Raw genomic sequence first — 12,654 nt, forward strand, 5'->3', positions numbered from 1 at the left:
CCGTGTTAGCCAGGATGGTCTCGATCTCCTGACCTCGTGATCCGCCCGTCTCGGCCTCCCAAAGTGCTGGGATTACAGGCTTGAGCCACCGCGCCCGGCCGGAGATTTTCCAATTCAATTTTGTAAACTTCAAATACTGTATTCAGTTGTACGAGTTCCAGGAAACTAGGTTAAAATGGCATCTTTAGAAAAATTGAGGATCAGCTATGCAGGAGCTGTGCATCAGTGCCTCAAGCAAGTGCTTTCCAAAAGGTTAAACTTCCTCCCGCTTTGCTAGCCCAGAAATCATTGCTGATGAGTCCATGCAGACTGGATTTCACCTTTCCCAAACCTAATACTTTCAGCTAATGGCAGTCCCAACACTGCCATAAGAAGCAACTTGCCAAGCACTGCACACCTCCGAGCCCATCACTCCACTCCTCAAGAACTTTCTATGGCTCCCCATCATCAAAAGGCTCCAACCACCCTGGATCATCTACTGCTCCCTGGACATACTGCATGCATTTCTGCCCCGGGATTCCACTCACTCTCTTCCTAGTCATTCTATTTCCACCTCGTCTCTGCTTCCATCCTGCCAAGGCGTGGATCAAATTCGCTCCATCCAGGAAATTTTGGTGCCACCTTCATTCCCAAGTAGGATAAAAATGCCTTCTTCTTCCGATACTCAAAGAACTTATTTGTAACTCTGATGCCTCTGAGAACATATTGCCTTTGGTTAGTTTCCATGTGTGGGTTCACACAGCTCATCTCCCCAGCTAGGTTGTCAAGTCTACTTGAAGCCTCGCCTCAAAGCTGGATTGATGTCTTCCTCCTCTGAGCTCCCGTAGCAACGAGGTACATCTCCCACACTGCCTTTCACAGTGACTATAACTGCCTCTTCCCAAATCTGGCTCTCCTCTTTTTGTGTGGGTGCCAGGCGAACTCGTGTGTCTCCATCACAAGACCCCTGACACATTTGCTTGATGCCATCAGGTACTGTTCCCTTAATCAGATGCCTTTGAGAGCTTGAATCAATTCAGCTCAGCCAGAAAGGAGCAGTGGCTGCCTTATCTAGGGTAAAGGAGGTGAGAAGGCAGAGATTCCTGCGTGGGGACATCCAGAAGTCACCAAAAATTAAGCGTACATTCACAGGGCTAGCCACCCCTTCAACTGCTGATAGCCCCTTCCCTGGGATCTCGATAGCAGGTTTGCACAAGGACATCACATGCAGAAAGCTGCCAAGTCCTCTCCCTTAGAAATTCTTCAGGAGCTGAAAGAAGAATCAGCGGAGACAAGGAGAAACAGCCTAAGGAGAGGAGAAAAATCGAAAGAGCCAGGTGTCAAGGAGGCAAGGAATCCATTTCGAGAAAGAGGGCTGAGAAGGAGCCAGAAGAAACTGGCTTCCCTGACCGAGAGGAAGTCTCAACTAGGCTGATGGTTAGGGAGGATAGGGGTAAGTCTGGAGCCCGCTGGAATCCTTCAAACCTGCCTGTGTAACTAAGAGGGAAAAAGCCTTTTCTTTCTCTCCACCTCCAGGCCTTTGCTCAGGTGCAGCCTTCTTCTCCTCTAAAACCATTTCCTACCTGAAAAGTCCTCTCTGCCTTCACTGCCCAGCTTGATCCGACCCCTCCATGAAGCTGCCTTCTGGATGTTCTGCCTTGCGGATTGTGGGAGAGATTCCCAGTCCTCTGAGCTTAAGGCTCTGACTCTTAATGATAAAAAGCATTTCATTCTGCTGCATGTCACACTTATGTGCGGCCTATCCTGCCCTCAAGGCTGTGAAAGCAAGCTGCAAAGAACAGGAGGAGAAGGGTAAGCGACTCCTGCAGACCCACTAAGTGCTACACCCAGGCTTGGGATGCTTTCCCTTTCTGCTCTGAAAGCCCTGAGGGTCTGAGGATGAGACTCAAAGCAGCCATCAGAGGTGAGATATGTCTTTTCCTTTTAACAATGTATGCATAAAATCTCACACCCATTAGGATGGCTAGTATCGAAAAAGAGAAAATGACAAGTGTTAGTGAGAATATGGAGGATATATGTACCACTGAGCGGAATGAATGGCACAGCCACTACGGAAAACAGTGCGGTGGTTCCTAAAAAACATTAAACATAAAATTATAATACCAACTGGGTGTGGTGGCTCATGCCTGTAATCCAAGCACTTTGGGAGGCTGAGATGGGCAGATCACCTGAGGTGAGGAGTTTGAGACCAGCCTGGCCAATGTGGTAAAACTCCGTCTCTACTAAAAATACACACACACACACACACACACAAAATTAGCCAGTCATGATGGTGCACACTTGTAATCCCAGCTAGTTGGGAAGCTGAGGCCGGAGAATCACTTGAACCTGGGAGGTGGAGGTTGCAGTGAGCTCCACTTCTTGGTATATACCCAAAAGAGTTGAAAAAGCAGGGTCTCAAACAGATATTTATGCACTTGTGCTCATAGCAGCATTATTCACAACAGCCAAAAGGGAAGACCACCCAAATGTTCGCCTATGGCTGGATGGATAAGCAGAATGTGGCATACATACACACAGTGAAGTATTATTCCAACTTAAAAGGAAGGAAATCCTGACACCTGCTTCAACATGGATGAATCTTGAGGACATTATGCTAAACAAAAGAGACCAGTCACAAAAAGACAAGTATGGTATGAGTCCACTTCTATGAGACACCTAGAGTCGTCAAACTCATAGAGAAGGAAAGTGGAATGGTGGTTGCCAAAGGGTGGGAGGAAGGGGAATGGGGAGCAATTGTTTTGTGGGTACAGACTTTGAGTTTTGCAAGACAGGAGAGTTATAAAACTGGATGGTCGTGATAACTGCACAACAATGGAAATATGTTTAACACCACTGAACTGAACACTTTAAAATGGTTAAGGTGGTAAAATTTTTGTCCTGTATTTTACCATAATTTTTTAAAAGCATGCAAAACTTGCATTCTACTCCATAATATATCCATCTGATCTTAGTATTAAAATGATTTATGAATTTTTCTCTCTCGAAATCTTTGGTAACAATTGATGTTCCAGGAAGATGCCCTGTGTTTATCCTGTCCCCGGGGAGGGAAGCCAGAATCCCTGTGTCCGCCCTTCCTCTGCCCTCCTCCCCCAGGTCCTCAAGTGCTTTCCTGCCTGCCAAGAGCTTCCTCCTTGCCTTAGGGAGGCAGAACTTTGTTCTGCATTCTTCTATGCTGTGGATGGTGGGAACAGCCTACCCTGGAGGACCGGAAGCTTTTGAAGAGTAGGGCCAGAGAAGGAAAGCTGAGTGAGATGTTAGAATTAGACCAAATGCAGCTTCTTCAGTTGATGAATTCAGTTTCACAGAGCAATCTTTTTTCCTTTTTAGAGTAGTGGCTGTCTCCTGGCTCCCACAACTGCACAAAACAAAGGAGCTCAATTCAGCTAATAATCGTGTTTCCATAATTGTGCATTGGAGTGCTGAGGCTACCCTAGGATACGCCTGCAGCTTCCTACCCATCCACTCCCCTGTCTGTAATCTCAGGTTCTCCTCTCCACACATCACTGAAAGGGGATTCCTAAAACTGGGTCACTCAGCAACTTGATGTCCAACACAGCACTAGGCTCTATAGGACATAATTGGACAAGTCTGACCCCATTCCTTCCCTGCCTCCTACGGCTCCCCCTGTCTCTAGGTCAAATCTGAAGGTCCATAGTCTTGTTCTCAAGCCTCATCGCCTGCTGCCTTCCCAGTGAGCTAGAAGCTCACAGTTTCCCCCAAGCTTTTGGATACTCTGTTCTCTCCACTTGATTCTAAAACCACTGTCATCCCAGAGCACCATATCTGCTCTCTTTCAGGTCCAAAGAACTGGCTATCGTGTGCTTTGCTCCTCTGTTAAACTGTGGTCACCCTAAGTCTGAGGTTGCTCACAGCTCAGCTCTGGCCGGGTGTGGCATGTAGGAGACATTAACAAGCATTCTAAAGAAATTAACGGCCGGGCGCGGTGGCTCAAGCCTGTAATCCCAGCACTTTGGGAGGCCGAGACAGGTGGATCACGAGGTCAAGAGATCGAGACCATCCTGGCTAACACGGTGAAACCCCGTCTCTACTAAAAAATAGAAAAAACTAGCCGGGCGAGGTGGCGGGCGCCTGTAGTCCCAGCTACTCGGGAGGCTGAGGCAGGAGAGTGGCATAAACCCGGGAGGCAGAGCTTGCAGTGAGCTGAGATCCGGCCACTGCACTCCAGCCTGGGCGACACAGCGAGACTCCGTCTCAAAAAAAAAAAAAAAAAAAAAGAAATTAACTAGAGAGGGCTCCCTTGAAAGAGGTTCCCAAAATCCAGAATCACTGCGATTTTCTGTCCTCTGCAGACAGTTCCCAACACTTCATGGTTCAGGCCATGGGTGGGCGCCTGACCCAGCCCAGATTTCCCCAACAGGACCTGGGAAAAGAGGACCCATCTGTCTCTTGGTGTAAAGCTCTGAGCTGTGGGACAATGGAGAGTGGTCAGCACTGTGTCCTCTAGTGTGGAAAAAGCCATCAGAGGCACAGCTGACACGAAGATAAGCAGAGATGAAAGACGGTCCTGGCTGCATTCAGCTACAGGGACATGATTTGTTGACATGAGTGAGGCCTTTCCATGATTTTGTGACATGGAGAAGCCCAGTGTCTTTTCAATAACTCCCTTTTTCCTTGGCCTAAGCTTATTTGTGTGGGGTGTCTGTGACAGCCAAAAGCATCCTGACCATAAATGACTAAGTGAACCAAGTGTATTCTGACTTTTTATTCTGACTTTTGTCTTTGCTGCAAGGAACCCTGAAGTCAAGCTTGGAAGACTCCCTGTAGGAAGAGGTCCCAAATATACCTTATCATCCACCTGGGGCAACAAGAGGCCTTTGCCATTGCCCCTGCTCCTTCTTCCCTGGACCCAGTCTCAGATGCTTTCCTCCCTCTGCCTTCCATTCTAGAGAACTCCATGAAATTCCACAGAACCTATCCCGACAGGCAACTGCCAGTCTGTCCTCCTTGGTTCCAGGAGCTCAAGCCCAGTGGAGTTTCCTCCCCAAAGGAGTGGCCCAGTCCTATTCCTCACGTGTCCCCTACCCAGGACTTTTTCCTGGGACCCCGCACAGACAGCCTGGCCAGCAAGGAGGTGTAACTGGAATGGAGGCCAGGGGTGGTTTTTACTTCCTGGCTTGGGTGAGGGGGTGAGGGTGGGGAAGTGTTTCTCTCACTGTACAAGCCAAGAGCTGTTCGGAAGTCGATTTCAAGATCCCATCTTAGTGCTATCTCTCCAGCCCCTCATCCTTAATGAGATGAGACAAGATGAGACAAGATAAGAGAATGGGCAAGAGACAGCCCGGAGCGCACTGGAAAACCCCTAGCTGGTGCAGAAGCCTCAGGCTCCAGTCCCAGCTCTGCCCTGACTGGCGGTACAAACGCATGAAAGCCCCTTCCTGTCTCTGAACCTCTCTTTCTCCAGCTGCAAATTGAGGGGGCTGGATGGCTTCTAAGGGCCCTTTCAACTCTGATGGAGGAGGACTCCTCTGTTAGATGGGAAGGGAGAGGGAACAGGGAATTCCCAGGGGCAGGGGGAGAGAGGGCAGCACACACATCAGAGAAGTGCAGCTACGCGGCAGCCTGGGATCCAATTCCAGTCCCAGGCACAGCCGAAAACTGATGCTTGCCATCCTGCCTACGGTCCCTCCCTTCAGAAAGCAGGGCGATTTGGGGGTCCCCCCAGAGATAAGAACCTCATGGACAAGGTCTCTAACTCCAGTGCCCTGTGGAGGTCCCTGCAGCCTCAAAAGGCATCTCTCTTTGCATCCATCCCACCACCTCTCCTCCTCCCACTTCATCTTGGCCCCCTTTGATGGCAGGGAAAAGAGATCCAGGGGATAAACCCAAAGAACAGACATCTTTGAGGGAGGTTTCAGGAGAAGAGGGTGACAGGGAAGCCATGGCTGGGAGTCAGGAGACCCTGGCCTACCCTGTGCCCCCTGGTTGGTCCTTTCCCCTCTCCAGGCCCAGGTCTGTCCTTTGCACAATGAGGGGTGGGGCCACTAGGCTGCTGAGAACCCTGCCTTATGGAGCCTTTACCCTGGGAACAATCCTAGGTCCTCAGTCTCCCAGAGATGGTGCAGCTTGATAATCTCATCATCTCACTTACCTGGGGCATTTGATGGTTAGCCTGAGAAGGAGAGAGAGAGACAGTCCCATCCACGCAAATTATAATCTTCAGCCATCACAGACAGCCAAGGAGCCAAGGACAAGACGTAGGCCACCTCCCAGTGCCAACCCTGCCACCATTCCCACCATCCCCAGTGTACAGCCTGCATCTTTCATGTGTACCAGAAAAGCGGGGCGAGGGGGGTTTGAATAGGAATAATCCTTTCCCTGCCCCAAGGAAGGCATGGCTGAGCCAAGTCACACCTGTGCTGTGGGAAGAGGCTGGGATCTAAGAGTCAGCTGTGCTGCCTCAGGCCCCAGGGAAAGGAGAATGGGAGGAGTCAGGAATGGGAGGCAGGAGGAAGGGGCTTCTCCTGGCTTCGCTGCACCCAGTGAACCTCCTGGTGGATCCCCTATAAGTAAACACTCCCACATATAAATGTAGGCTCCAGTGCAGCCCAAGGGCAGAGAGAAATGATTTGTGGATTATGCACCTTCACCCTGTAGAGATAGATGAAGAGTTGTTTCTGCCCCAACTAGACCATGTCCGCCAAGGCCAGGGCCCTCTCCTGGGAACTCACCATGTCAAACCACTCAGATTTCAAGACTGTTACCGTAGTTAGTCCACCCTGACTAATACACAATCCTGAGTGAGTGACTTGAGTCTGTTTCTTCTTAACTGTGGCTGGGTGCCTGAGGTTCTCCCTGGTAGTTTGAGGATCCCCAGGAAGCACTCCCATCTCTCTGGGGAGCCCCTCCTGTCTACCCTGGCTCTGCATGTCTGAACCCAACTCCATCCTTCTAACCCCCTGCATGTCATCATGTCCTCCCCCCAACTCCACACCTCACCCTCTTTCATAGACCTTCATTTCCCCAAGAACCATTAGCCGCAGCCACATACATCACTGAAGGTCTGAGGTTAACAGCAGGGGATTACTTTACAGAATAAGAAAACCATTTAAAATTAAACATCAGGCATCACTCTTGCTTAAAGCTCATCTGCCAAACTTACCATGGGGAGTCTCTTATTGCTTTGGCTTCTGATAACATTCCAGCCACTTTGTGTTTATTTATTCATTCAACAATTATTGATTGTGCACCTGCTGTGCTCCAGGCACCCCTCCTAAGTGCTAGGACATGCAGAAAACAAAGCCATCCCTTCGATCACAAAGCTTACTTTCTATTAGGAACAAAAGACAATAAACAAGCAAATAAACACATAATATACTGTCAGAGTTAAGAAAAAAATTATTCAAAACATGAAAACGATTCAAAACATTGTCTAACAAGCTGCCTAATTGTCTTGTGACTTTCTAGGGCTAGGCTGTCCAATATGGTAGCCATTTGCCACATTGGCCATTTAAGTTTAATTTATTAACTTTATATTAATTGTCAATTGGCCATTTAAGTTTAATTTATTAACTTTATATTAATTACATGAATTAAATATATTTAATATAATAAATAGACATAGTTTAGATGGGGTTTCACTCTGTCACCCAGGTTGGAGTGTAGTGGTATGATCTCAGCTCACTGCAGCCTCCACCTCTCAGGCTCAGGCAATCCTCCCACTTCAGCCTCCTGAGTAGCTGGGACCACAGGTGCTCACCACCATGCCCAGCTAATTTTCTGTATTTTTGGTAGAGTTGGGATTTTGCCATGTTGCCCAGGCTGGTCTTGAATGCCTGAGCTAAGGCAATCTGCCTGCCTCTGCCTCCCAAAGTCCTGAGATTACAGGCATGGGCTGTACCATACCTGGCTCATAAATTATATGTTTACATATAATTTATATATGAATATTAAATTATTCATATTATGTTATCTTAATATTATAGTAAAATGCATATAACAATATTTAATAGACATTTACTATATTGATTAAATTTCTTAAAATTTAATTCAAATAACTAAAATTCTGTTTCTCAGTCACATCAACCACATGTCAAGAGCTGAACAGCCATGTGGGGGCTAGGACTATCCTATTGGTTGGTGCAGATTTTCTTCATTAGAGAAAGTCCTTTTAGACAGCGCTGTTCTAGGAGAGTCACTTTGGCTTGACTTACTATTTACTATTGATTAGGGCCCAGACTCTAGGAAGTTAAATGTTAATTTCAAGAAGATTAATAAGCTGCAAATTATTTTTGTCCAGCAGAGATGCAAATGGTTTCTATCTGGAAGAAAAGATAACCCCAAAGGTTGCAGTTTTATCGTCCTATAGGACATTAACCAATTTAGTATCTAACTTTGCCATCTTATTCCAGCACTCTCTTTCCATTGATTACATATAGCAGGTTCTCATATCCCCTCTTGAACCAGCTCTGTCATTTTGCTGATTCCTCACTAATGAGTTAAATAAATCACTGACACATCCCGCTAGATGCTTCTATGAAAGTCATGTTTTTGACTCTTTGGAAATTATACTTTGACATCAGGTAATGATCAGTGCTATGAAGACAATTTAAGCAGAGTGAAGAGACAGTGACCGTGTGTGATTTTAGCTAGTTAGGTCAGGGAAGGCCCTTTGGGGGAGGTGACCTTTGAGCAAAGACAGAATGAAACAAAGGAGCAGTCCTTTAGATACCCAGGGGTGCAAGTTCTGGCAGAGAGAGCAGCAGGTGCCAAGGTGCGAAGGCAGTGTGGAAGCTGGATTGCACTTGGTGTTTGAGGCAAGCAGGAAGTGGTGTGGTCCTGGTGGGTGATGAGGTATGGACAGATTTCTTAGGGCCTTGGAATCCAAAGGAAGGGCTCTGGATTGCATTTTGGAGGTGCCTAAGGTGGGGTATAACTACTCCCTCTCATACTCCAGGGGACAGTTGAGGAACAGCCTTTGTGATCAGTCCTGCTGAGGTTCTCACTGGTGGTGGGGCTGGGGAGGGGCACCCTTCCCAGAGGAGTAAAGCTCCCTTTTACCCCCTTTGCCAGAGGGGTAAAACATGCTAAGTCCCAGAGGCTACATTCACAAGGCCATGTGGATGGGCCCGCAGAGGTGTGTGAGGCGGTAAACCTGGGAGTCACCTCCCCTAACTCTCTCTGCTCTCCCATCCTCTATCCAGAGCTGCCAGGGCCCTTGCCCATGCCCTGTGCCTCATCTAAAGGCTCTCAGAGGAATTCTCTAAACAAAGAAAACTTTTTCTATACTGATGATGACTTCTGCAGACCTTTCAGAAGGTTCCAAAGCAGCCAGCTTTCAAATGAGCAGTTTTGCTTCTCCTTCCAGATAGGGAAACTGGGTTTTCACTAGATCTGGTAATAGCTCTGGGGCTTCAGAGCACTGGTGAGGTTGCTAGTATGGGTCTAAGGATTTAGGCAGGTAAAGTGAAGGTAGGAGGGGCTAAGAGACGAGTGAAATGGGGTGAAGGTACAAAAAAGACCTAAACATCTCTATAAGGTGCAGAGGGACCCTGTGGGCTGTGGCAGCTGAGGTTTCAGAGGTGGGGAGGCCCCAGGTGGTGTTGGTTCAGGCACTATGGTACTTGCGCCAAATTCCAGCTCTCCTGACCTGCATGAATTTGGGCAAATTGTGAATCCTCGCTCATGTGTAAGATGAGTAGAAGAATGATGCTCTGCCTGGGTGCAGTGGCTCACACCTGTAATCCTAGCACTTTGGGAGGCTGAGGAGGGCAGGTTACCTGAGCTCAGGAGCTCAAGACCAGCCTTGGCAACATGGCAAAATCTCATCTCTACTAAAATACAAAAAATTAGCTGGGCATGGTGGCACACGCCTATAACCCTAGCTACAGGGGAGGCTGAGGCATGAGAATCACTTGAACCTGGGAGGCAGAGGTTGCAGTGAGCCGAGATTGCACCACTTCACTCCAGCCTGGGTGACAGAGCGAGGCTCCCTCTGAAGAGCTATTGGGAGCATCAAACAAGATGATGTGTATGGAGAACCTTGAACAGGGCCTGGCATGAGACAAGTGCTCCATTAACATTAGCTGCTGCGATTATTATCAAAGGTGATCCTGGACTGTGGGGCTGGAGTGTTAAGTCCAGGGGACACTGAGGCCACCTAGGTTGGCAGCGGGATGTAGATAGAGAGGAAGTGTGTGTTGAGTTGGGGCAAGAGGTGCCTGGGGGCCAACTGTTGGAATGATAATATGCCTGTATGGGAACCCTCCAGGGCCATGTTCCAGGCTCCTAGCCCCTGTCCCCTCCTCCCAAACAGAACCTAGAGTGAGGCTAAGCCACTAGGCAGCCCTCAATGTCTCCCCGCATTACAGAGTCCCAAGCTTTACATATATTATATCATCCTTAACAGCCCCGAAAGACAAGCATACTTCCCCCGTTTCCCACCCCGATCCAAGGCCTGGGGTGAACTGACCAGCCAGGTGTTAGGTGCTCAGCTAGGCAGAGACTTCTTCCTCTGCTTCACTCAAAGCAGTCTCCTATTTATTGGTGTCCCTATTGGACTTTCACTGAAAATGTTGCTTGACAAAAGGATGTCACAATTTAAAGAATAAACAAGGAAGGAAAGACTGAAAAAGGCCTAGGCTTGATCATCTTAAGGGACCCTTAAAACTCTGACCTTTCTTGGCCCCTTTGCATGAATACCTTCCAATTATCCCCTTAGCATCAGTAGGACCCAAAAGGTCTTTTCCCCCAAGGTCATTGTCAGGGATGCTCCTTTAGCCTCACACAGATCCACGAATAGGCAGAAACGCCTGGGATTCTAGGGAGGCTCTGCTCAAGGGCAGAGGAAGCTTGAGATGGTGCTAGAGAGAAAAGAGAAAAGGACATGATATTGTCCCTTTCTAGATCCTTCTTGTTCATTGCAATTCTGCAGTGGCCTGCATGACACATTTCAATGTACCCCCCACCCCCAGAGTGATGCACAGAATGCAATGATCCTTGAAGCTTATCTGCTCACCCAGGCAGATCACAGGACAAAGCGCAGGCAGGAGAGAGCCTGTTCTGCTCCACCCCACCTCACCCCTGCCTGGCTCTGGAAGCTGTGTGCCCACTTGCACTCAACACCTGCCACTCCCCTTTCTCCCAGGACATGGAGCTATCTCTACCCTGGGACAACTTCATTCCACTGCTCACTCTGCTTCCTCCCTCGGGATGGGAATGTCCTTCTGAGTCAGGAACCTCCCAACCTTCACCTCCGAGTATGGAAACGATCTCCCTCCCCAACCTTATGGGAAGTAAGATTTTGGTTACTTTAAAATTTTTCTTTTTTGCACTTTTCTGTGTTGCTTGACTGTGTTTAATTAGTAGGTATTACAAATATAAAGCAATAAAGCTATTAATTTTTTTTTTTGAGACAGAGTCTCACTCTCTAGCCCAGGCTGGAGTGCAGTGGTGCGATCTCTGCTCACTGCAAGCTCCGCCTCCTGGGTTCACACCATTCTTTTGCCTCAGCCTCCCGAGCAGCTGGGACTACAGGTGCCTACCACCACGTCTGGCTAACTTTTTGTATTTTTAGTGAAGATGGAGTTTCACCATGTTAGCCAGGATGGTCTCAATCTCCTGACCTCGTGATCCGCCCATCTTCAGCCTCCCAAAGTGCTGGGGTTACAGGCATGAGCCACCACTCCTGGCAAAGATATTAATTTTTTTTTTTTTTTTTTTTTTTTTTTTTTGAGACAGAGTCTTGCTCTATCACCCAGGCTGGAGTGCAGTGGCACGATCTCAGCTCATGGCAACCTCCATCTCCTGAGTGTTCAAGCAATTCTCCTGCCTCAGCCTCCTGAGTAGCTGGGATTGCAGGCGCCCACCACCATGCCCAGATAATTTTTGTATTTTCAGTAGAGATGGGGTTTCACCATGTTGACCAGGGTGGTCTAAAACTCCTGATCTCAGGTGATCCGCCAATCTTGGCCTCCCAATGTGCTGGGATTACAGGCATGAGCCACCTTGCCCAGCCAAAGCTATTAATGTTATGGAGTTTTTTAATGGCTAGCTATACTTCAGAGTCCAGAAAGCTTCCTAAGCCCCTGCCAGCAAGGACATCTACCTCTTCCAAGCCCTCAAAGCTTTTCATTTTCCCTCTCTCATGTCCCTGAGCACCATCCATCTGCAGATATAGGTGTTTTGTCCAGGTCATAGCTCCTTCCTGACCAGAGAGTGTGCTGAGAACCAAAGTGGGGGATTTGTCTTCATTGCCCACACTCCCATAACCACACTCCCATAACCCTTTCAAAAACACGACAACTATAACCACCCACCAATATGATTACCACCTGCTCTGCCCCATCACCACAACCATTACCACCCTCCACCATCACTACACTCATCATCATCAAGGCCACAATCACCATGGTCACCACCATCGTCACTACCATCATTCCCCCTATGATGAGCCAAAAAATTATTCCCTTAAAGATATCCACACTCTAATCCCTAGAATCTGTATATTTGTTACCTTACATGGCAAAAGGGACTTTACAGATATGATTAAGGGTACAGACCTTGAGATGGGGGGACTATCCTGGGTTTCTGGAGTGGGTACAATTCAACCACAAGTCTATGAAAGCAGAAAACCTTCCCTGTCTGTGGTCAAAGACAGAGATGGACAGTGGGGGAAGGGTCAGACAGATATGA

The sequence above is a fragment of the Piliocolobus tephrosceles genome, chromosome 14 (genome assembly GCF_002776525.5).
Source record: "Piliocolobus tephrosceles isolate RC106 chromosome 14, ASM277652v3, whole genome shotgun sequence".
NCBI lineage: Eukaryota > Metazoa > Chordata > Mammalia > Primates > Cercopithecidae > Piliocolobus > Piliocolobus tephrosceles.